This window comes from Panthera pardus, unplaced genomic scaffold (genome assembly GCF_024362965.1).
Source record: "Panthera pardus isolate Hobbes unplaced genomic scaffold, ASM2436296v1 HiC_scaffold_22, whole genome shotgun sequence".
Lineage (NCBI taxonomy): Eukaryota > Metazoa > Chordata > Mammalia > Carnivora > Felidae > Panthera > Panthera pardus.
The window spans coordinates 54760140-54785387 of record NW_026526788.1 but is presented as its reverse complement, the minus strand read 5'-3'; the positions used below and the strand labels follow the sequence as shown (position 1 = coordinate 54785387).

At 37.0% G+C, this 25248-nt stretch overlaps 1 protein-coding gene across 6 annotated transcripts in view; it reads right to left on the bottom strand.

Moving 5' to 3' along the window:
- The window catches only part of ZNF518A (zinc finger protein 518A), a 29333-nt gene extending 16600 nt beyond the window's left edge, over positions 1-12733 (bottom strand). For 2 of the 6 annotated variants that reach the window (XM_019445226.2, XM_019445229.2), the window contains exons 1-2: positions 12606-12732; positions 10033-10118 (exon numbers count right to left, since the gene is read on the bottom strand). The gene's annotated coding sequence lies outside the window, so the exon portion shown is untranslated. Of the gene's footprint in view, positions 1-8353; positions 8654-10032; positions 10119-12052; positions 12442-12605 lie in introns of those variants that run through there. The other 4 variants (XM_019445227.2, XM_019445230.2, XR_008424893.1 and 1 more) reach the window with 3 other exon arrangements.
- Between the last annotated feature and the right edge of the window lie 12515 nt (positions 12734-25248).

Sequence of the window (25248 nt, the reverse complement as noted above, 5' to 3'; positions counted from 1 at the left end):
ATGTAGCTCCATAACCTAACTTGTCACATTACACAGATGGAAAGACTAATATAATTAGTCATTATTTTGTATAACAATTTCATTCCTTGAGTCACCAAATTTTTTCTACAGAGATAACTGAATTCAAAACAGTCATATGAATATATAACTAGAGGTAAAACAAAAGCAGCATGCATCAGTAGAGCTTACTGAAAAAATGTAAAGTTCTGTCTAAAAGGGATCTAGAAGAAAACACAAAAAACCCTAAAACATATTTTCAAAGCAGAACCATATAACGCCTTCAAAACAATAATCTTTTCATGACTTGAAACATACACTCTGGGCTTACTTTTTTTTATAGCTGTTTTAAGTATTTAAAAAGTTTACCTACAGGGCTAATAATACCTATCATATTTTATTTTTTATTTATTTTTTTAACGTTTATTTATTTTTGAGACAGAGAGAGACAGAGCATGAACGGGGGGAGGGTCAGAGAGAGAGGGAGACACAGAATCTGAAACAGGCTCCAGGCTCTGAGCTGTCAGCACAGAGCCCGACGTGGGGCTTGAACTCACTGACAGCGAGATCATGACCTGAGCCAAAGTCGGACGCTTAACCGACTGAGCCACCCAGGCGCCCCTAATACCTATCATATTTTAAACAAGTGAAAGAATAAATTTTGTAGAATATATATACACACACACACACACACACACACACACACATACACTCACACATATATAATACATATATATGTGTGTATGTGTATCTATTTTGTATATATATGTATATATACACATACATATTGTATACATATACACACATAATAAAAGCCAGCTCCCGGGGCGCCTGGGTGGCGCAGTCGGTTAAGCGTCCGACTTCAGCCAGGTCACGATCTCGCGGTCCGTGAGTTCGAGCCCCGCGTCAGGCTCTGGGCTGATGGCTCGGAGCCTGGAGCCTGTTTCCGATTCTGTGTCTCCCTCTCTCTCTGCCCCTCCCCGGTTCATGCTCTGTCTCTCTCTGTCCCCAAAAAAAAAAAAAAAAAAAAAAAAAGCCAGCTCCCTCCAAATCTTTGTGGCCTAATAAACAACTTAAACAGAAAAGAAAAATAAAGAGTTAAATATGCAGATGTAAGGAAGTACAGATTCAGAAATGTTCAAAATGCGAGAATACATGTGAGCCATGTACCACTCAGGTAGGCTAGTGACACTGATACAATTATGAAGGAGTACAAAATGGAAAAATTAAAATACAGAAGCAGTTCAGGTTCATCTTTTTTTTTTTTTTAAAGCTTATTTATTTATTTTGGGAGAGAGAAACAGAGAGCATGAGCAGACAGAGAGCATGAGCAGGGGAGGGGCAGAGAGTGGGGGGAGAAAGAATCCCAAGCAGGCTCCGTACTGTCCGCACAGAGTCCTACACCGGGCTCGATTCCACAAACCTCGAGTTTATGACCTGAGCTGAAATCAAGAGTGGATACTTAACCGACTGAGCCACCAAACACCCCTTAATCTTATTTCTTATTACTGAGATGATGACTGCTCATTATCCATAAGGTACAGTGCCCAATATCTAAGATGCTATCCACTACCTACACATACACTTTTATTTATCTTTGTTCATCCTGCTTCCTCTCACGAGGCTTGTCATCCCCTTCTATCTTCATTCCATACTAGTCAAACTTCCTGTCTAATTCTACCTCCTATAGGCACACGAAACCTTCTGCAATACACACTAATCTCTCCCTTCTCTGCATATCCATTTAAAGTACAGCCATTGTTCACCACTTCATTACACTGCTTTATAGTTACATCATTTCATTTTTTAAGTTTTACCTCCCTTAAAGAGAAGTTCTATTTTATATTTTTCACTTATGCCTCACGAAAGTCAAGGATGATTGGTACACAGGGTCCTAACACACTCCCGACTCATTCTTTTATTTGCAACCCAAATATCTGACTTCCTGTGATTTCAGATTAAATGACTTTATAGCAAATAGCAAACGTTACAGATCACGTAAACTTTTTTTGCTGCAATGGAATTTGATTTAAAACACACACACAGGCTCACGCGCACGTGCACGTTCTCTCTCACATAGTCAGAAATCCCATTTTCAATATGTAGGAATTGGGAGAAAAATCAAAGTAATCTATCCAAAGTGAAATAAAGACCACCAAATTTAGTATGGGAAGGAGAAAGGTTATTTCATCTCTCGTGCCTTTCTTCTTTGTCATTTTGTTGTGGCAGTAACTTAGAGCAGGCAGATTTTACTTAAGATTTTGGAACACATGGTGGGGGGTGGGAATCAAGATTTATGGCTATTCGATTGGGAGAACATGTATCAACATGTAATCCATTTCCCCCCTGCTTCTCAAAACAATATAAACTATTTCATTTTTCTCTGGCTCTATAAAGCACCTGCCTCAAGGACAGAAACAAACTCCACTTCCCAGGCTGCCCCACCATAGTAACATGGCACCGCAATCCATCCAGTTACTCATCCCAGAAATGAAGGAATCATTCTGCGCCTTCTTTCTCTTACTCCCACACTAATCCATAAGCAAGTCCTGTCAATTCTATCTCCAAAATACATCTTGAATTCTCTCCACCTCCACCACCATCTTCTCAGTCCACTGCCATCTATAACTTGGATTAAAATAACCTAACTGGCATTCATGCTTCTCTCTTGCCCACCACCTTCCTGTGAATCCATTCTCCACACAGGAGCAAATGCGATCTTAATATAAAATAGATCACAATGCTCCCTGCTTTAAAATCTACAGTGGCTTCCCAAAGCACTTAAAACAAAATTTAATCTCTGCCAAGACTTACAAGGAGCAGTGACATCTGGTCCTGGACCTCTCCCCTAAACTTCACCTCATACCAATCTCCTCATCTGTAAATGCACTCCAGCAAGCTACCACAGACAGCCTCTCAGTTCCTCAAATACTCCTTTCCTATCTCAGACCTTTGCACCCGCTGTTCCCTGCTTGAATTGAATTGGTCTTCCTCCTAGTTTTCAAATGGCTAGATCTTTCTCATCTTTTAGGTCTCAGCTCAGATGTCATCACCTCAGAAGGGTCTCCCCAACATATAAAGCGTTGCTTCTCAACCAGAAAAATATTATTCTCTATTTAAGCTCCTTGTATTTCTTTTTTATAACACTTTTTTTTTCCTCTGGCAATATTTTATATATTTGACAATTTATTTTCTATCTGTCGTTACCACTGAAATAAAAACTGCATAAGTATAAGGAACACATCTGTCATGTTTTTTGCTATACCACCAGCATCTGGCATAGTGTTGGGCATGTAGCTAGCACCAAATCTGTGCCAGTCTTTGTTCTAATTATTGAGAATACAGCAATGAATAAAACAGACAAAAACCCGTCCCCTCATGGACATAACACTCTACTAGCTATTTAGATAATAAACAAGATAAGTAAATTCCTATTACATATGACATGTGTAACATATTCAAAGGTGATAAATACCTATGGTGAAAAAGAGGCAGAATCAGAGTTGCAATTTTAAATATGAAGTCAGGTAGCCCTCATTTGAAAAAGTCTTATTTAAGCCAAGATCTTAAAACGTTGAGGCAGAAAGCATTCCAAGAAAAGAAATAATGAGTGCTAACACCCTGAGTATGGAGCGTCCCTAGCATGTTCAGAGAATAGCAAGGTCGGTAGGCCTAGAACAAGAAAACAGCACAGGGAAGAAAGCAGTAGATGAGGTCAAAGAAGTGATGAGGGAACTGACACAAGGCCTGAGGGATACTACAAGGACTTTGGTTTTACTATAAACAAGATGAGAAGCTACTGGAACATTTGGGATAAAGAAGTAACATAAGCTGAATTATTTTTTAGAGATCACTTTGGCTACAATGTTAAGAACAAAGTATTTGGGAAGGAAGTAAGAGTGAAAGCAAGAAGACCACTTTGGAGATAATTACAACATCCAGGTCAGAGATGATGGTAGCTTGGTGGAGAGAATGTGATATGGTTAGGCCGTGGATATGCTGTGAAGATAGAGCCAAAGGATATGCTGACAGACTCCGTTTGGTCTGTGAGAAAGAGACATGTCAAGGATAACTCCAAAAGTTCCAACTTCAGCAAATGAAGAAATGAATTGCTATTTATTAATACAGAAAAGACAGAGTGGGAACAATAAGTATAGAATATATATCAAGAGTTCAGTTTTAGTGGAATTTCAGGTATCTAGCTGACAGCCAAGCGGAAATGTGGATGTGTAGCTGAATACAGAATATGGAGGTCTGGATGTAAGATAAAATTTTGGGAATCACTGGTGCGTGTATATATTTATGTATATAGAATTGAATGAAATCACCAAGGGGTAAGTACACAAAGAGAGAAGTCCAAGGCCTGAGCCTCAAGATGCTACAACATTTAGAGGAAAAAGAGGAGAAAGAACCAGCTGGTAAGGATGAAAGGAATGACCAATGAGGTAAGTAAAGAGAGTGGTGTCCTGAAAGCAAAGTGAACAATGTGTTTCCAGGATCAGGTATTGATCAACTCTCTCAAGTAAGATGAGGACTGAGAATTGACCACTGGACTTAATGTCAAGACCATTGGTGACACTGATAGAATGGTTTCAGTGGGGTTATATAGAAGGACTGACTAGCATGGATTTAGGAGAAAATGGGAGGGAAAAAAGGGAGATATAGATGCAGTACAGATAACTTTTTTTTTTAATGTTTATTTATTTTGACAGAGAGAGAGCACGCTCAATCAGGGGAGGGGCAGAAAGAGAGGGAGAATCCCCAGCAGGCTCCACATCACCAGCAGAGACATGTTAACAATAATTCATGGGTTTAATCTCACAAACTGTGAGATTATGACTCGAGCTGAAATCAAGTCAGACGCCCAACCAGCTGAGCCCCCCAGGTGCCCCCTTTTAAGGAGTTTTACTATAAAAGGGAGACAACCCTTTTAAGGAGTTTTACTATAAAAGGCCAAGAGACAAAGGAACTGAAATGGAGTTATTTTTTGTTTGTTTTTTTAAACTGGGAGAAATTATAGTATAATTACGTGCTTATGAAAATGATATAACAAAAAGATAAAAAGTGATGATGAAGGAAAAAAAAGTGAACAAGTAGGAGAGGTAAACTTAGAAAATAATAAAGATAACTGATCCATAGTTACTAGAAAGGAGGATAGTGGGGAGATGTGATTATGAGAAGCTGTGGCATAAAATGTCTCATTAAATCTATGACAGGTGGTCCACACCAACACCCTGTGGACCAAATGTGGCCTGCTGCTTTTTGTAAATTAAGTTTCATTAGAACATAGCTACACTTGTTCATTTACATATGGTCTATGGCTGCTATCGTGTTCCAACAGCAGCTGATAGGTGTAGAGATCATACTGCCAACAAAGCCTAAAATATATACTACCTGGCCATTTACAGCAAAAGTTTGCCAACCCTGGTATACAGGAATGTTCCAAATGTTAATTCTCTTGAGCTGAATATCAGCTAACTGGTTATTGAAAAAAGGTGAAGTTAACAACAGCATTTAATGAAAGAATGACACATTAGCCTATACGTCATTCCTAGTATCTGGAGCTCAAAACAATTGTTATGTGAGCAATCAAACATTAATTCCTTATCTCTTTCAGAATGCTTTTACATCTATTGCAACATTAGTTTTGAACTGGCTGTTTCTCTAGAGGAAGGGTATGGTTATGCCACTGTTATTATGGGATCTCTCAAAAAGGGGCAGGTAAGAAGAAAGACACCAATTTTATATATATGTGTATAATATGTATAAAACAGAACAACACCGCAAATTAATGATTGTTTTTAAAAAATTTCCAAGGCAGGGGTGCCTGCATTGCTCAGTCGGTTAAACTTCCAACTTTGGCTCAGGTCATGATCTCACGGTTTGTGGGTTTGAGCCCCGCATAGGGCTCTGTGCTGACAGCTCAGAGCCTGGAGCCTGCTTCAGATTCTGTCTCTCCCTCTCTCTCTGCCCCACGCACGCTCACTCTTTCTATCTCAAAAATGAATGTTAAAAAAAATTTTTTTAAATAAAAATAAAAAATTTCCAAGGCGGAAAATATAACAAGATGTTTTCCACAACAAGTAAATTTACATCACTTGATTACACTTATTTTGCACTTTAGCATCACAAAAATGGCATCAAAGCAATATAAACATTTTATTCAAAGCAATCCCCACCTTAACAGAAAATAAAATTTGTTTGGCTTTCGAAATGCCTCATACATGGATTTACCTAAAATAGTCAACCTTATTATCACTACCTCTCATTTCCCCAAAATACAAACCGTTACAGTCAAACCAATCTCCTCCCTATCTTGGATCAGTTCTTAGTCATTTTCAACTCCATCCTTTCCTCAATTATTCTGTGCCTATCAAAATGACTCATCAGTTAAAACCTATTTGCACTCATATATCCTTCAAGAAACCTTCTAACCCTCACTAATTTCCTTTCTATCAGAACTCAGATTTAATATCCAGACTACATGAATGTATATGCATTTACCTGCTGTTTGTGTCATTTCATACACATTAATCTGGATTCCTTAACTAAACTGTAAGCACTTTGAAGGCAAACAATTCCTTTTATTCTTTCATATTACTAAAATGCTGAGCACAGCACTGATTATTCTCAACACACTCTTGTTGACCTGTGTAACCTAAGTATATAAAAATGTGCTACATTAAAGGAAGTCCATCATCCTCAGCAAGTAGGTATAATCCTTGACTATCCAGGCAGCTGCACATACTTGTACATAGTAGACACTCAACAAATGTTTGTAGGTTGAATGAAAGACTAAATGTATACATGAATGATGAATGAATAATGGGCATTCTTCATAAGGTGGAAAAAAAGGGCAAACTGTAGATGGACGTGGTCAACTTGAAGCTATAGATCTTAAATTCATAAGGACCAAATATTCATCAGAACATTTTCTGCTGCAATCCAATTCAAACTAATTTATATACAAAATTTTGGCTCATGGGACTGGAAAGGACACCAGGGTAGCTGACAGAATCAAAAGAAAACCATAGATATCTCATACCACAGTCCCTGGAACTGAAATTGGCATGCTACCTCAACCTATCTCCCATTTATTTATGGTTTCACTTTCTCCTACTACAGATGGGGTTCTTATACATGTGGGAAAGAATGCACTAACACCCTACTACTAACACCCAGATTAATAAGAGTTCATCTGAATTAATTAATAAGAATCCTACTAACACCCAGATTAATAACTTCAGAAAAAAGGGAGCATCTTTCTCCTAGCATTCATACATCAATGTCAAAGGATTCTAATTGGCTCTGCTGGATCAATACGCAATCACTGTTGCAATAGGGATGACTAGGTTTGGGTTATAAGAGTATACGACTGGCAGGCAGCCTATCAACCACACATGATAGGTGAAGAGATGATTCCCCAAACGAAGAGATATGGAGTTGAGCAAATTAGCATACAGCTGACCCTAGAACAGCACAGCTTTGAACTGCACAGGTCCACTTATGCACAGATTTTTTTCAATACAGTACTACAAATATATATTTCTCTTCCTTATGATTTTCTTAACAACACTCTCTGTTCCCTAGCTTACTTTATCCTCATTTATTTTAAGAACACAGCCTCTAACACACATACAAAGTATGTGTTATTCAACTGTTCATGCTATCAGTAAGGCTTCCAATCAACAGAAGGCTTATAGCAGTTAAATTTTAGGGGAGTCACAAGAATACACACAGATTTCCAACTGCATGGAATTGGAAATCTACCTACCCCCACATTGTTCAAGGTCAATAAAAACATATATATGTCTAATTTTTTTCTACCAGCTATAACCTCTAACAACCCAATTTTAATTAGGAATTGGTGATGATTTTACCACATTTTGCACTTACTAGACTTTCCACAAAGCCAATATTTGTTTTTGGCTATTACCACTTCTTAAAATAAGACCCATGTGAGACCTACTTAATTATCCTAAGCTTCAAGTCATGCAACTTAATTCTGATATTCTGATACCTATTTCATGCAGTCATACCAATCACGATTTTAAAATTTAGTCAGGGACACATGGATGGCTCAGTCAGTGAAATGCCTGACTCTTGGTTTTGGCTCAGGTCATGATCTCATGGTTCATGGGTTCAAGTCCCACATCAGGCTCCTTGCGAAGGTGCGGAGTCTGTTTGGGATTCTCTCTCTCTCCCTCTCTGCCTGCCCCCTTCCCTGTTTGCACTGTCTCTCTCTCTCTCTCTCTCTCTCTCTCTCTCTCTCTCTCTCTCACGTGCTCTCTCAAAATTAGGAAGTAAACTTAAAAAAATAAAAAGTAAATTTAAAATTTAGTCAGACTCTGCTCACAATTTTTCAAGATGGAATAATCCAAATCATTTTGGTAAGTCATCATACAGCAGCCTCTTGTTTACTTCATTACATTTCAAGTTCTCACTCTTCATTGTGTAACTTCTTCTGAGAATTTTGGATCAAACACAGTAAAGAAAATTCTTAGCACTCAGCATTTACTTTATTCAGAAAACAACACAGTACCCATGCAAACCTAATTCAGTTAGAGGTCAAACAATTGTTATGTAGGAAGAAATTACACATATAAATGAACATAAATAATAACCTGGTATCTAAGCTTTGTTGCTTTGTACTCACTGTAGTTGTTAGATATTAACTTCTAATAAAATAAAACATTCCTGGGGCGCCTGGGTGGCTCAGTCGGTTAAGCGTCCGACTTCGGCTCAGGTCATGATCTCACGGTCCGTGGGTTCGAGCCCCGCATCGGGCTCTGTGCTGACCGCTCAGAGCCTGGAGCCCATTTCAGATTCTGTGTCTCCCTCTCTCTCTGCCCCTCCCCTGTTCATGCTCTGTCTCTCTCTGTCTCAAAAATAAATAAACGTTAAAAAATAAATAAATAAATAAAAATAAAATAAATAAAACATTCCTGCCTTTGTGAAAAATGACCCTGAAAAGAAAACCATCTGCTAGTAAAACTCATGGCAAAACATGGTTATGATTAGTAAAGTAATAATTTAAGTTGGTATAATCCTCTTCCACTTTTTTAGTAGTTATATACATAATCTTATTTTTTTTTAATGTTTATTTATTTTTGAGAGAGGGAGAGAGAGGGAGAGAGAGTGAGCGGGGGAAGGGCAGAGAGAGATCTGAAGCAGGCTCCACGCTCTGAGCTGTCAGCACAGAGCCTGACATGGGGCTCAAACTCGTGAACCGTGAGATCATGACCTGAGCTGAAGTTGGGCACTATACCAACTAAGCCACCCGGGTGTCCCATACATAATCTTATTTCTAATTTAGAGTTATATTTATGGGTATACTTACTGCATTTGGTGAGGGGAATTATAATACTGTGGTATCCCAGTACCTACCCAAAACAAACAGCAAGAGAAACTGTGCTTCCACGGTAGATAAACTGTATTTTTGTACAAGGGTACAATATTTTCCACTGAGTTTGCAAAGCTTTATTTACAATACCATGGATTCGATGGCAGATTTTCCCCCTTCTTTTTGTTCACACCAGGATATTCAGATGATTGCCTTCAGGAAACAAGTCCTAACTCCACAGTGATTCCCAAATACCTTTCCTGATTCATAATGTAGATGCCATTAATCATGATATAAATATCGGGTTGTTTTTTTTTTTAGGAGCATTACTTTACACTTACCAGAGCAAAACACAAACACTCTTCTGGTCATTTATAAAACTTCAAAACATCTTCCTACCATATATGTCTCCATCATTCATTACCCAAAAGCCCTTAATGTTGTCTTTATGTTTAGAAAAATACAGCTTAAATTATCTTTAGATTTCTAATGAAATGTTAAATAACAAACTAGGAAACCAAAACTACCTTTTCTGCCAACATTAAAAGGAAACCTGTATTTTTTATTTAAGCCAAACATAAAACTATAACTTATGAAAACTCGTAACTCTTTTATTTTTTTGTACCATATCAAAACATATTAACTTACTGCTTAATAGACTACATACTGTAATACTTCAATCTTTATCATACCTCCTTCTTCAAGGAACAAAAGGCACGCAATTTAATGCTTGGACAAAGCCACAATCAGGAACAGTGGTCAAAAGAAGAGACGATATCTGGAAATGAAGACCAAGAGTTTAAAACTGACTGCATAAACTGTTAGTAAAATGTTTTTTATACTCGTGATTCAATTATGCTTCATATTCAACTTATGTGTTTAAATTTGAAAGGAACAAAAAAACCTCTCTGCCCTTAGGCAAATAACCCATCATTGCTACTCCGTGATAACATCATAAATTTATAAAAATCAGAAAACTCAAAGCTTAGAAGGGAGCTCAGACTCCATCCAATTCATTTATTACAAGATCAGGAAAATGAATCTTGCCCAAAATCACAATCTTAGAACAATCTAGATCTGATTCCACCCCAGATATCCTACTACCAAAATACTACCTTTTAATACTCATTGTGCTAGTATCCCATGTATATTGCTGACCATGTAAAGTCAATACCCCATGTAGAACTGAAACATTCATAGCCTCTACACACCTGGGATCAGATAATTAATAAAAACTTCAACTTTATTACAATTCTTTTCTTCTGCTTATATAGTGCTTTATCACAAAACTTTTAGTAGAGTACCCAAAGGAACTGGGCAAAAAAAACCCTCAAGTCTTTTATCATCAAAAAAAAAGTTGTATTAAGTGATCTAAAGCAAACATTGCTTCAGTAAGAACAATTCCAAACAGAAAAGTAAACAATAAAAGTACATTAAATGACGTGTTTAAAGTATGTTTTAAAGTCAAATTGTGTATTTATGCTAAAATATATCCTCTGGAATGCTTCAAGATATAAAAACTTGGGACCGCAACATACTATTACCAGAGAATAGGATAGGATTTTAAGTGTGATGATAAAAAAAATCTCAACCATTTAAAAGCTCATACATTATCAATGCACATAGTAGGTATTCATCATGGTTGTTGATCCTTTTACCCTTCCATAAAACCATATCTAAAACGTTTTGAATTGGTATTTATACTTACTTTCACTGCAAAAAATAAAGAAAAATTTGGATGTGCAATATAGGTTAGATACTTTTATTTTATCCCTCCCTTCCCTTTTGTTAACAATTTTCTAAACCTGGGGATCATCTTATTTATGAGAATTTTAACAAAAATAACGGGGTCTACTACGCTTACCATACTCATGAAATGCTAACGCCTGAAAAATGTTAATACAATGCAATGCCTTTCTTCATGAATATCAGAAACATATAGTTTTGCTGAAAGATAATCCATTTCTACGGATTTGCAGTTAAAAGAGGTCAGGGTATTCCATTGCATCGATTTAAGTGGTTTCTATCTGTTCAACCTGAGGATACTAATTTTAGAGTACACTCAAATCCGATCCCTTACTGCATAAAAAAGAAAAAAGAAAAAAAAAAACAGTAAACTAGGCCTAACACACAGACGCTCTAGTTAATGAAATTCCTACCCTGATGTACAGTTTGGTGTCTTGTTTCACCATTGCTACAGCCACACAAAGTTCAAGCATTCTTACGAATTCCTTAACTATTGACTTATTTTATTTTTCTGGTGTTTTTTTTTTAGACTTTTGATATCCAAACATACTAAACGAATGTTTTCACTAAAATAGATCACAAACACTAAACGCCCCAAATTTAAACCTAAAAAGAAAACTGAGCCTAAACTTTTGTATTCTGAACCTTAAAGCTACCACATCTGTTTTGTTGCTCTTCCTAAGTTACAACATTTTACCTCATATACATTCACCCTACATATATTCCATTACCATATCCATCTAGGAAGAGACTGTCTACTTGACAATGAGGACACCATGTTAAGAATAGACTCAAAATGGACCCTACAAGTGAGAAAGCCAGTTACAAAGAAATCCATCTGCCACTGGGTGTGGTTGGGGTCTGCAAGGAAGGGCGCCTTTGGCCAACTCTGGAGGAGAGAGCGCGCGCCAGAGAGCTGTGCGTATCTGCAAGAAAAGACCTCCAATGACCACAAACTGGACCCACAATGGGGACGCCGTCGAGTCGGGCTGCCGTGGGCCTGCGAATCTACAGCTCGAGGGGTGCGGCCGCAGGACTGCCCATGCTGTCTCCACCAGCCCCGGAACGCTCCGAGTGGGTGCTTCGAGCGCCGCGCGCCCCGCTCCGTCCCAAACACCGCGCCCGATCCGCCCCTTCCTCCGGGGTTCGGCTCCCCTCGGGCGCGCGGAGGCACACTGTCGCCGCGCTCCCGCTCCAGCTCCTAAGCTGTGGGAGAGTGTGGAGTTCAAAGAGCCCGAACGTAGTGCAAACCCAGCTAAGGAACAGAAGGCTAGCTCTAGCAGCCTGCAGGAGCGCCGGGTAAAAGAGCCCACTTCTCTAGAAAAACTTTGCGGCAAGTTAGGCGGAAGCGCTGAATAGCCGGGACTATTTAGCAGGCGCTTCCTATCACGAGAGGCGGATCCCTGAGCCGGTTCAGGGGACCCTGACACCCCCACAAACTCGCACTTTGCCCCCTGGCTGGCCATCTAGAAGTCCCGGCATCCTAACAAGTCTGAGCGGCCCCGTTCATAGGGAATACCTGTCGTGGTCCCCATTGCCTGCGAGTCCCCGATGGCGGCCATTACGCTTCCATCCGGGTATTGCCGAAAAGCCGATCGCGGCGCTACCGGTAGCGCACGCTGCGGCGGAGGGATCCGCCGGGCAGTACCTGAAGCGAGCGGAAGAGGACGGAGGCCGGCAGGGTTCGCGCCTTAGCCTGGCGAGACTAGGCCATTGAGCTGGACTTGCCGCTGACCTCTCAAATTAGCGCGCTTCCCCGATGCCTGCCACGCCAGTGACTCACCCTCCCACTGTGTTCTCCAGCAGCTGCAGAGATCCTACTGCCCATGTTGGGGTAGACAAACCTCTACTCTATGCTCTTCAGAGTAGACACCAGAAGCAGGAACTGTGGTCTTGGCAAGCCCTTACTAACTGGGAATGGTCTCAACCCTGAGATTTTAATCATTTCCGGCTTTGCAAATGGCGTCTCCTCCTCGTTGCTTTTGACTCCCAGGTTTTAGCAGCCATTGCAGCCCACGTCAATGAAGGAAGCTGCCCAAGACCCTCAGGAAGATATACTGAACTCCAAACGTGCACATATATAATAATTGATCTGAAAACTGTCGTTACAACAAGGGAGATTTCATTCCCATCAAAGGAATCCTTCCACAACATCACACAACTGAGCTGGACAAAGAGGCCAATTAATATTATGATTGGGTTTCTCCCAAAGGCCGGAATGGCTCCCCTTGTCTCTTGTAGAGCATTTCTGAAAGCCAACCTATTAATTTCACTTTTACATATTATAAACTTACATATATATACCTTCATATATATATATATATATATATATATATACACACACACATACATATATATATATACATACATATATATGTATATATATATAGCAAAAACTAAAAAAATCTGGGGCAGAGGTATACATCAAAATATTAATATTAAAAGTGAAACTGCAATCGAGTTGTCTTCGTTGAAAAAAAAATTAATGTTTATCATAAACATTTTTTATTGTCTTAGAGTATGCTTTGAAAATGTCAACCTGTAGCCAGACACAAGATTTTCTGCATCCTTTAATAAAAAGCACACTGAGGAATCCTCCTTGTCCTTAAGGAAATTTCTTATCACTGGGTCTATTGGTCTGCACGATGCCTCCTGGAAAATGCAAATGAGCAGTAATCCACCTTAGATGTACTTACATATCTTGTACTCATATGCCTGTATAAAATACACAAGGAGAAATCTTCTATAAATACCAAAAGGGAGGCCCTTATCAGATAGAGAACATGTTTACAAAATGGATTTTATTTTGCATTAAACATCATCCCCCTCTCTCTGGTCTTCATTTGCACGCAAGTCACACAGGCATACATATCACAGAGTAAAGAAAGGATCAGGAGTTTTTATTTTTAATAGCAAAAAAGATGATAGCTGGGAATATGATAGAGTTGTTTGTTTTGTGTTTTGATGTAATTGTTGTTTTTTTTGTTTTTCAAATTAAGAAATTGCACCCCTCTCCTCCACAGTATTTGCATTATTAACTTCATTTTTGCTTATACATATATGTTCATCTGAAAACATTGCAAACCTGTATATATGATACGGAAGAACTGGAATATGTGTGAGGTTTTTTTTTTTTTTTTAAGTAAATAAGGTATCATTCAACCACAAACTTCTCTCTTCCCTTTTTTGTCATCCATATCATACAACCTCCACCCACTTTCTTGCCCACTTTTTGGATTTTGAACATTGGGTTAGCACAGAAAAAAAAGAGTAAAACGGAAAGGAAGGAAAGAAGATGTTAAAAGAGAGAGAAAGAAAGAATACAAAGCAGAGACAATGGAATCATAGTTTAAAAAAATATTTTGTAGTTGAGAAGGATAGTTATTGGGGATAGAGTTAATTTAATGCTGTAAATTGTTGATTCCTCTGAACACCTCAATCTGCTATTTACTAGCTGAGGGCACTTAATCTCTGAGTTGCACAGAATTATGCAATACATAACAGTTGGTAGATTGAAGACAGAAATCAACTCCATGGCGCCCACAGTACCCATGGTAGAAGTGATGATGGAGGTGATAGCCACAAAGTTTCCATCTTGATTACAAACCTCTTTCTCCTTTTAAATATATAAATAATGGTGATTGTGTCAGGAAGCAGATCACTTCAAGACAGTGAAATTTTCTCCTAAAAAATAGTATACAAGTGGGAATTACATTTCACTTTAGGGATTCACACCTCTAAATCATAGGTAATGCCATATTGTAATAAAATTACAACAAGCCTATATATACATATATTTACATAAATATATACAGTATATTTACAAAAACAGCATGCTTTTAGTTGTAGATAGCTTGGTATGTCATAAGTATTGTATAATATTATATAAAGGATAGCTGTTACAATTGTAACTAAAGAATTAAATAATATTTAAAGAGTAAGAGTCTGAAAAAGGCTCTCTCCTTTTTGCTGATCTCTCAAGTCCAGACTCCCTACTTCCAATAATATAATCAAGTACAACCAAAATTGGAAAAATAAAGATGCCAAGAACCTGGTAATCTAGCTTAAAATGGTCCCACTCTCTGGTCAAGAATACCATAGGTTGATTACTATCTTCAAGCCATCAAACAAGTGTTAGTTGAGTTGAGCCAAAGTCCTCTGCATGGTTGTTCTTTAATATTCATTCTGCAGATATGTTCTTGAACCCCTTACCATGCGCTAGAAACTGTGCTTCTAATAAATAAGACGTGATCTCTCAAGGAGTAACTCGTTCAGTAGGAGATTCTTAATATCTAAAAGATTTAATGATTCAACAGAACAATTCCAAAACTGGGATTTCAAATATAACAGGTGATAATATTTTTAGGATAGGTATCCCTGCCAGTTTCCTCTCAACTCATATTTCCTAGATGATTATGACTTTAGATATGCTGCTATTTTTATTAAATTGTTACTAAAGATATAGTCTTTCTTAGTTCTTTCAGTGGATACTATCTTCATCAATGAAGAACATTAAACTATATAAACTATACTGGCCTTACCGAAATATTTTAGGGTATTTCTCCTTATCCCCAATCACATCAAATTCTTTCTAAGAATCCCTGTATCCTGCGGGCAAGAGAGCAGGTGGCACAGATAATTCAAGTCCTTAGAGGAATAAAAAGAGGAAATGTAATGCTTGTTAATTATATTTCTTTTAAGAAAACAAATCTGGTACACATATATGTTATATATGCTATTTTGTATATACTTTCATAAGTATAGTACATTTCATTATTTGATGTTTTAAAAGAGTAAAGAAGTATAAGGCTTTTTTTGGAGTGTGTGTGTGTGCATGCTGTTTGGTAGAGATTAAATACTATGTAAGTTGATTTGATTGCTTTGGAAAGTTTTTTTAAGGGTAACTCTAATTTCTGTGAGACCTGTGACACCGGACCATGTTAACATCAATAAATTACACTTAAGAACTTGTAAGAGTAAATCATCTGACTCATTACTCTAAAATTTCCAAGTTGCATCCACCTGCAAATTTTTCTAACTTCTCCCTTCAAACAAAAACCAAAACCCAGATTTTCTTGTTTTAAATAAACATATTCCTTAATACTACTATATATAGTGCCTCAGTGATCCTGAAGTTGTATTAACGTTGATGTTTATGTTTTGTTAATGTTGTTTGTTGGGGGAGTGGAAGTTAAGGGGATATGTAAATCTTTGCAGTATATCCTAGAATGCCTGATGAAGTAAATGAGAAACAATTATAAGATGGAAAAAAAAGGGGCGCCTGGGTGGCTCAGTCAGCTGGGCATCCGACTTCAGTTCAGGTCATGATCTCACGGTCTGTGGGTTCAAGCCCCACGTTGGGCTCTGTGCTGACAGCTCAGAGCCTGGAGCCTGCTTCAGATTCTGTGTCTCCCTCTCTCTCTGTCCCTCCCCTGCTCATGCTCTGTCTCTCTCTGTCTCAAAAATAAATAAAAACATTAAAAAAAAATTTTTTTTAAAGATGGAAAAAAAAAAACAGTAACTCATTTAAATTAGCTTTGCGTGCCTTGTTTCTATTGATATCAGGACTCTCCAAGGCAGTGAGGTAATCCTGGAGAGCCAGGATAGAGTAGGAGTAAAGAGTATAATGCAGCAATAGGAAAAGCATAACTTGTTTAAGAGGAAAGTATTAAATGCAAGGAAGAAGGAAAAGCTCTATTTGAAAACGTTATAGATATATATGGAAAGGTATCAATTGGAAGCTGAAAACACAGAAGACAGCATGGAGATGAATATACAAAAACAGAGCCAGGATTGATATAAGAATAGATTCAGAATGCCTCAGACAGATGGAGGAGATAGATGACACTATCACAATATAAATTACAAAAGTGGCCCAGAGTTCAATAAATATTTCAGAACGTCTTCCTAGTGCCAGAGGATACAAATACCTGCCTCTGTCCTCAGGCATAAGGTTGAATAGAGGGATCATATAATTCAGTTTTCCCCCCAAAAAGCCCTCATTTATACCTGTTTTCCCTAGCTCTTACATTTTCAGTCAAAAATATCTCAATTTAGTGATAACTGAATCATCACTGTAGCGATAAAGGAAACCTGATAGAAATCTTATCTGTTAAGAGCAAATCATCTCAGAAATGTTTGACTTGCCTTGCTGTTGTTCAGAGAAACTAAATAATTCTTTAATAGTAGGAAAGAAAGGCAATAACAAGAATTATTGTGGTGAACTGAAGGCTCATCAACAAAAAGGAAAAAGTTGCTCATGATGTAATGGGCTGAGTGGGTGGGCAACAGTGTTCAGCAGTGGTTTTGGGCATGTGGTCTCTCAACTCTGGGGTTCTTTCTTTCCTCTCATATTAATTCACATACCAAGGGACACACACGAATGGGCACACGTTAACTAGGGCTCAGTTTTTTCATCCGACCCAAACACGTATCACCTGAAAGAGGAACTCAAGCTCCCAAGACTCATAAGAAAAATTAACCAAAAGAAAGGTATAAAACCAAATAACATATACCATCTGAAAAGAATTAAAACAGATTAGACTTTAAAATAAACATGCTATAAGAGACTCTTAAAAACTGAGAACAAACTGAGGGTTGATGGGGGGTGGGAGGGAGGGGAGGGTGGGAGATGGGTATTGAGGAGGGCACCTTTTGGGATGAGCACTGGGTGTTGTATGGAAACCAATTTGACAATAAATTTCATACATTGAAGAAAAGAAAAGAAAAGAAAAGAAAAGAAAAGAAAAGAAAAGAAAAGAGAAAAGAAAACTAAGGAAGAAGCCTACCATTAAAAAAAAATAAATTAAAATAAAATAAAATAAACATGCTAACTATATTTAAAGATACTGGGGAAGATAGTATACAAAGCAAGAACAAGGAATCATTGAAAAATGTAGAAATATTAAAAGACAGAAGCAAAAAAGTTCTGTCTTCTCTTATCAGGGAGAAAAATCTCTTCCAAAAACCTTCTTATGTTTCCCTGGCCAAGACTGAGTCCTATATTCCCCTTTAGAACAAAGGGAATGGCAAAGCAAAACAGGGTTGTTGTGATTGATTTAAACCAATCATGATTTATACTCTGGGATTAAGTGAATTGCCACCTGAGAAATAATAGCAGAATTCTATTTATATACTTATAATTGCTTACAGCATTATAGTTCTACATTTTCCAGAGTAAAGTATTTTTAAAGTTGGCATAAAGTGAAGAGAGAAGCTGAAGGAGACCCCATAACAAGCTATTTTTTATTTCATAGATTTCCTAACAGGTGAGGAAACCTGGACCACAACAGAAAAGGAAGACATTATCCTGACAGTTTGGCATTTACCAAGTAAGTCAACTGAAAGTAAGAAATGTGTCCATGGAGAATAGGTCTTCACTTCAACTAATCCTATCACCAAGATGGACAATGTTTCTCAAACTCAAGAAACCAGGGATATGCAAATTGACTCTCAGAACAAAGGCAAAGATTCAAAAGATTTAAATGAAAAAGAGGCCAATATGAAATTATACCACTGCCTTTTTCCCCTCTGGTGAAATGATAGAATTCAAGAAAAACACTCATAGAGATGAACATTTAGGGTTTTGCCAATAAAACTCTAAGACTCCAAAATAAAGTCCAATGGTTAATAACCAATCCAGTAAATGTTTAATTAATCACCTCACTTTTACTTATTTTTTAAGTAGGCTCCACACCTGGTGTGGAGCCCTACACAGGGCTTGAACTCAAGACCCTGAGATCAAGAGCTGAGCTGAGATTAAGAGTCAAATGCTTAGCTGACTGAGCCACCCAGGTGTCCCTAATTGCCTCACTTTTAAGTATAAACTTTAAGGAGCCAAGGATAAGCAGAAATTCAAGAAAAGGTTCTAAAAATATATAGATTGTTTTTCGTAAAAAAAACAAAAACAGGAAAGTAACTCTGAAGAAAGAGCATTGATGCAGCAAGGAGAAGAAAGCAAAATAAAACAAAAGCAACTATAATATCCTCAGATAAATAAGAAAAGCTATTGGATCTATGAAAGAATAGAAATACTGTGAAAAGGGGATATCCTGAGGCTAAGAAAGAGCTCTTGAAAATTTAAAGTATACTGTAAAATAGTATAGTTTTGAAAATAAAATTGTGAAAAGTCTCTCCAAAATAGAAAAAAAAAGTCAGAATTAAAAAATAGGAAACATAAAAAATTAAAATTCAACATTCAATTAATAGCAGCTCTAGAAAATGAAAAAAAAAAAGAGAAACAAGAAAGAATTATTAAATAAATAATACAAGAAACTTGTCCCAGAACTGAAGGACATAAACTTACATCCTGCATTTACTCACTGAATGCCCACCACAATGACCACACCAAGATATATCATTGTAAAATTCAGGATATAAAAAACCTAAAATCTTTCAGAAAGGAAAAGCGAATCACATGCAAAAGATTGTGAATAAAAATAGAGTCAGATTTCTCAACGAGAACACAAATAGCTAGACCACAATGGAGTAACACCTCCGAAGTCTAAATACTTAAAAAATGATTTTCCAACACAGGGTTCTATAATCAGTCAAACTATCAATTAAACACGAGAGTGGATTCAAAACATTTTCAGAAAGGGAAATTCTCCCAAATTTACCTCTCTTGTACTCTTTACCAAAAAAGTAATGCTTCTCTAAAATATTGCTTCCTCACAAGAAAGAGGAAGATACAGAAAGTAGGAAATAGGAAATGTAAGTCAGGAGAAAGAACAAGAAAAGCCCAGGAAGACCCAGGAACAAAACAAAATTCTCCATTGGCTCTATAGGGAATTGTGACAGCCCCAATCGTATAGAAGCCCTACAATCTGTAATATAAAATCTTGTTCACCATGGGCTGGATAGGCTGAGAAAAACGGCTTCAAAATAACCAGACAGGGAAGAGAGACAGGAGACGGGAGGGGAATAACAAACAAAAGATAAACTTCCCACTGAATTAAATTAAATTCCAAATTGCATAAAGTAATCTAATGTTATGACAGTAATCTATGAAATCAAACTTCAGAATGCAAATTCACTCTGGGGGGAAATAAACTGCCTCAAAAAAGGTAAACGAAGGAATAATGTTATTAAAAAGAAAAGGCAAGGGTCACCTGGGTGGCTCAGTCAGTTAAGTGACCAACTTTGGCTCAGGTCATGATCTCGTGGTTTGTGAGTTCTAGCCCCACATCAGGCTGTCTGTTGTCAGCACAGAGCCTGTCTTGGGTCCTCTGTCTCTCTCTCTCTGCCCCCGGCCCCCACTTGCTCTCTCTCTCCCTCAAAAATAAATAAAAACATTAAAAAAAAAAAATAAGCAAAGAATTATGAAGCAGGAAGAAATGAAATTCAAATAGATTGAGTTCTTTAAAAAGAATGAATTAGGGATGGCTGGGTGGCTCAGTCGGTGAAGCGTCTGACTTTGGCTCAGGTCATGATCTTGCAGTCCGTGAGTTCGAGCCCCGAGTCAGGCTCTGTACTGACAGCTCAGAGCCTGGACCCTGCTTCAGATTCTCTCTCTCAATCTCTCTCTCTCTCAAAATAATAAATGAGCATTAAAAAATTAAAAATGAATAAATAAATAAAAAGCATCAATTAAAAATACAATTAAACTATCCTGGAATAGCCATTGAAATAATATGTGACAGCCTGGGGAAAGTCTATAGTGGCTATGATAGAAAAGAGAATAAATGTGAAGATAGCACTGAGCAATTTTCCCAAAATGCAGCAAGGGGAGTTAAATACATTAAAATATATGAAAGAGCAGTTAATATACACAGAGATAGATTATCTCCAACACATATCTATTAGAAAAGTACCAGAAGTATGCAAATGTGTTAATGGTAGAAAAGCCGTGTTTGAACTGACAAAAGCTGCCCATTTTTTTGAATTGAAGAAATGTAAGAGTTCTTCATTTTACAATGTACTACAAGCACTCAGTAGGATAAATAAAAAAAACATACCTGGGCACACCATAGTGAAATTTAAGAATGTCAAAAGTACAGAGAAAATTGTTTAAAATTTTCAACTACAAAAGACAGATTAATATGAATGACAGACTAATGACAAATTTTTCAATACTATAGTAGATGCCGTAAGACAATAGCTTAACCTTTTGAAGTATTAAGAGACATTGACTATTGGGGTACCTGGGTGGCTCAGTCAGTTGAGTGTCTGACTTTGGCTCAGGTCATGATCTCACAGTTTGTGAGTTCGAGCCTCGCGTCGGGCTCTGTGTTGGCAGCTCAGAGCCTGGAACCTGCTTCGGATTCTGTGTCTCCCTCTCTCTACCCCTTCCCCGCTCATGCTCTGTCTCTCTCTGTCTCTCAAAAATGAATAAACATTAAAAAAAATTATAAAAAAAAAAAGAGAGAGACACTGACTATCAACTTAGACTTCATAACCAGGTAAACTATTATAATGAGGGCAAAATAAAGATATTTGCCATCATATGAAGATTGAGTTAATTTACTCCCCATACATCCTCCACAAAAGTACTATTAAAAGAATGAACTTCAACCAGAAGATAAATAAACCTAGGGGAAAGGTATGAGATTTAACAAAAACAGTGAGTTCTGAAACTTACAAAATATGTCTATAAATTAATGAACTCTTTAAAAAAACATTTTATTATCTTTGAAAAAAGTTGAGGCTGGAAATTTATACAATTACAGGATTTGGAGTTAGGCTTGGTATTCAATGAATAAAGTCATGTTATATTCAGAAAATAGAAATACTGAGTAATTACAGATATTATCAGAAAATTTTATACATATACATGTACTTTAAAAATGAAGGGCTACTATTAAAAGAATAGACATATATTCTATAGTTTCCAAACCAAGAGAGGAATCAAAAGGCAGTAAAGGTGTTCAATTCAACATTAAAAAAAAAAGATATGATGGTAAAGGTTGATAAATAGAAAATGCCAAGTACTATGGTAAACAAAAATTAATCTAAGTATATCAATAATCATTTCAATGATCAAGCTTAGATATCGGAAGGTAGATTTTCTGAATACATCACAAAAATAAATACCATCTCTATGGTGTTTGCAAGAGAAAACTTAAAGCCATACAGAAAGTTTGAAAGTAAAGGATAGAAAGATACACTAAGAAAATACTAAAGGAAGATAGGTTTAAAATATTAATGAGTCTGAAATAGAATTTAAAGATAGAAGCTATATAGAAATGTAAAAGTAGGGGCGCCTGGGTGGCTCAGTCAGTTAAGCCTCTGACTTCAGCTTAGGTCTTGATCTTGCACTCTGTGAGTTCAAGCCCCACGTTGGGCTCTGTGCTGACAGCTCAGAGTCCGGAGCCTGCTTTGGATTCTGTGTCTCCTTCTCTCTCTCTGCCCCTCTGCCCCTCATTCTCTCTCTCTCTCTCTCTCTCTCTCTCTCTCTCAAAAATAAATAAACATTAAAAAAATTTAAAAAAAATGTAAAAGTATCACTACATATTGATAGTAAAAGGAACAATCCACCAAGAAGGTAACACAATCCTAAACTTATACATAACAAAAGAGGATTGGAATTTATAAATCAAAAGCTAACAATTAAAAGAAAAACATTGAGGAATACACAATCATAGAGGAAGATTTTAATATATCTCTATTAGAAACTGATGGGTCAAGCAGAAAAAAAAAATTGGTAAGGATACAGATTTGAATAGTGAAATCAGCAAGCTTGGTCTAATTTTACATTCCAGCATTTAAAAGCTAAGAAGAGACAAATGGGGTGTTTACAAAATTTGAACACAATTTAAGACATGAAGAACATCTTAACACATATCCTAGAATCAATACCATACAACCTAATGATTCCAAAATGAGGACAAAATGACACTATAAACAGTATTGCATTTCACTGCACATAACACTGAAATATGGATAGTAGGATGAATATTTTCTTTACAACTTTCAAAATCAATGAAATTTTGAAAACAGGAAAACTAAATATTAAACATACTTCATCTGTTATAAAACAGCATGCAAAACACAATTTTAAAAATTTATTAACATTAAACCTGCCTATCATCTGAATATACATTTTTGAGCAATAACTAATAATAAGCTATTGAAAAATACCGAAACACTACTCCAAAAGGGATAAAAATTTGATTTAAAATGAAAAACAGAAAATAAAGTAACATTTAGTGCTTTTTGGAAAGTGAAATCCTAAAAACCATGTGTCATTGGTGACATCATTAGGTTGTAGGTATATTTTGTGTACATTTTTCCAGCTGTTTAAATATCTCTGATTGTACATGAGGATGGGGAAATGGTGAGAAGGTAGTTACAATTCATGTCAAATCTTTTCTTCTATCCTCCTACATGGCCAAATAATTCCATCTCTATTTGATGACTCTGAGACTATATTTTTCATTAGTAGTACTGTTACCATTTTGTTTCCAAGAAAACACTTCCAGTAAGTTTTAATATTTTTTAATTTATCTCAAGTAAATAAGAGTCCACAGAAAATTATCTATATCGATTTTAATGCTGCCCTGTTCATATTCCAGTCATTAAGAAAATTCTTTGACCTGGAGTAATAATCTTAAAATAAAAACTACAGTGATTGTCTTTTCCTTTCTCCTCTGGAGGAATACGGAGATTACACAAACATTTGTTTAATTCAATATCTTAATGCAGCACCTATGTCTGGGAAGAGAGGATTTTTGCAGAGCTAGTGTTTTCACCATAAGCTCCATAGTCACATTTGTAGTAATAGTTGTATTTTGATAGAATCATATTTCAATGGCCAGCTTTTCTAGAACAAGTACCAACGTTTTCATAAAGTCATATTGAATCTGCCTTCAGAGAAAATAGATTTCGGAATTCAAATGATTTAACATCTTCTGAAACAATGTTTTCGTAAATTATATGTGTAGAGAAGCATCTCCCTGTCCAGTCCTGAAAAATGCTACCTCAATTTCAAAACCATTTTAAAAATATTGCTGATCTGGTGGAAAAGTAAGAAACTCAACTGGAGACCAGGGAAAACATGATTCCCCAGGGATAAGCAAGTAGCAGAGCCAGCAATTGCTGTCAGGGCACGTGCCATAACATGGCTGCCAAGAACTGGTGTCTTTCTGTAGTCGTTGTCTTAGGAAGAGTGAGTTCATTCAAAATGCTTTCTCTAATACGAAGAAGTAGAAAAATCACAGACGTATAGTGCAATGAATCTTCTCAAAGCAAAAACACCTATATAATCACCACAGATGTAAAAAAAAAAGTCAGTACCCCAGAAACCCCCTCATAGCCTCTCCCAGTCTCTACACACTCTCCCCTACCAAGAACTAATCACTTTCCTGACTTATATTCACCGTAAATTAGCCACCTCATTTTTGAACCTTATATAAATGATATCACACAGTATGATGTGTACTTGTATGAATTTATTCATTCAACATGTCATCCATTTTCTTGCATAGGAAACATACAGTAATTTTTAAATAACTGTGAACTATTACAGTGTCTGAATATATCAAGATATATCTATCCTTCTTGCTGATGGACAGTTAGCTTCCAGTGTGGGATAATCACAAATAACGTTGCTATAAACATTCTTATACATGCCTTTTGCCGCACATATGCACACATTTATGTTAGATATATATGTAGGAGCGGACCCGCTACATCATATAATTGTGTATATATATTTTTTTAAGAGAGGGAGCACAAGCTGAGGAAGGCCAAGGGGAGAGGGAGAGAGAGAATCTCAAGCAGGCTCCACACTAAGCACAGAGACCAACTGGGGGTTGCTCTCACAACCATGAGATCATGACCTGAGCTGAAGCCAAGATTCTGACACTTAACCAACTGAGCTACCCAGGTGCCCCATATATATTTATTTTTAGCACATTTTGCCATATCATCACCAAAGTGATTATACTAATTTGTATTCTGACCAGGAATGTATGAGAGTACTAGTGGTTTCATAGGTACACTAATACTCGTCATTGTGGTTGGATTTGTATTATACCTTTCATAATGAGTTGAGCACCTTTATATATATATATATATATAGGCTAACTGGATTCTCATTTGTGAGGTGTCTCACACCTCTCGTTGTGAGGTGTCTAAGTCTTTGGCCATTTTTTCCTGTTTAGTTGTATGTCTTATTGGTTTAAAGGAGTTCTTTAGACACAGTATTTTGGATATGAGTTCTT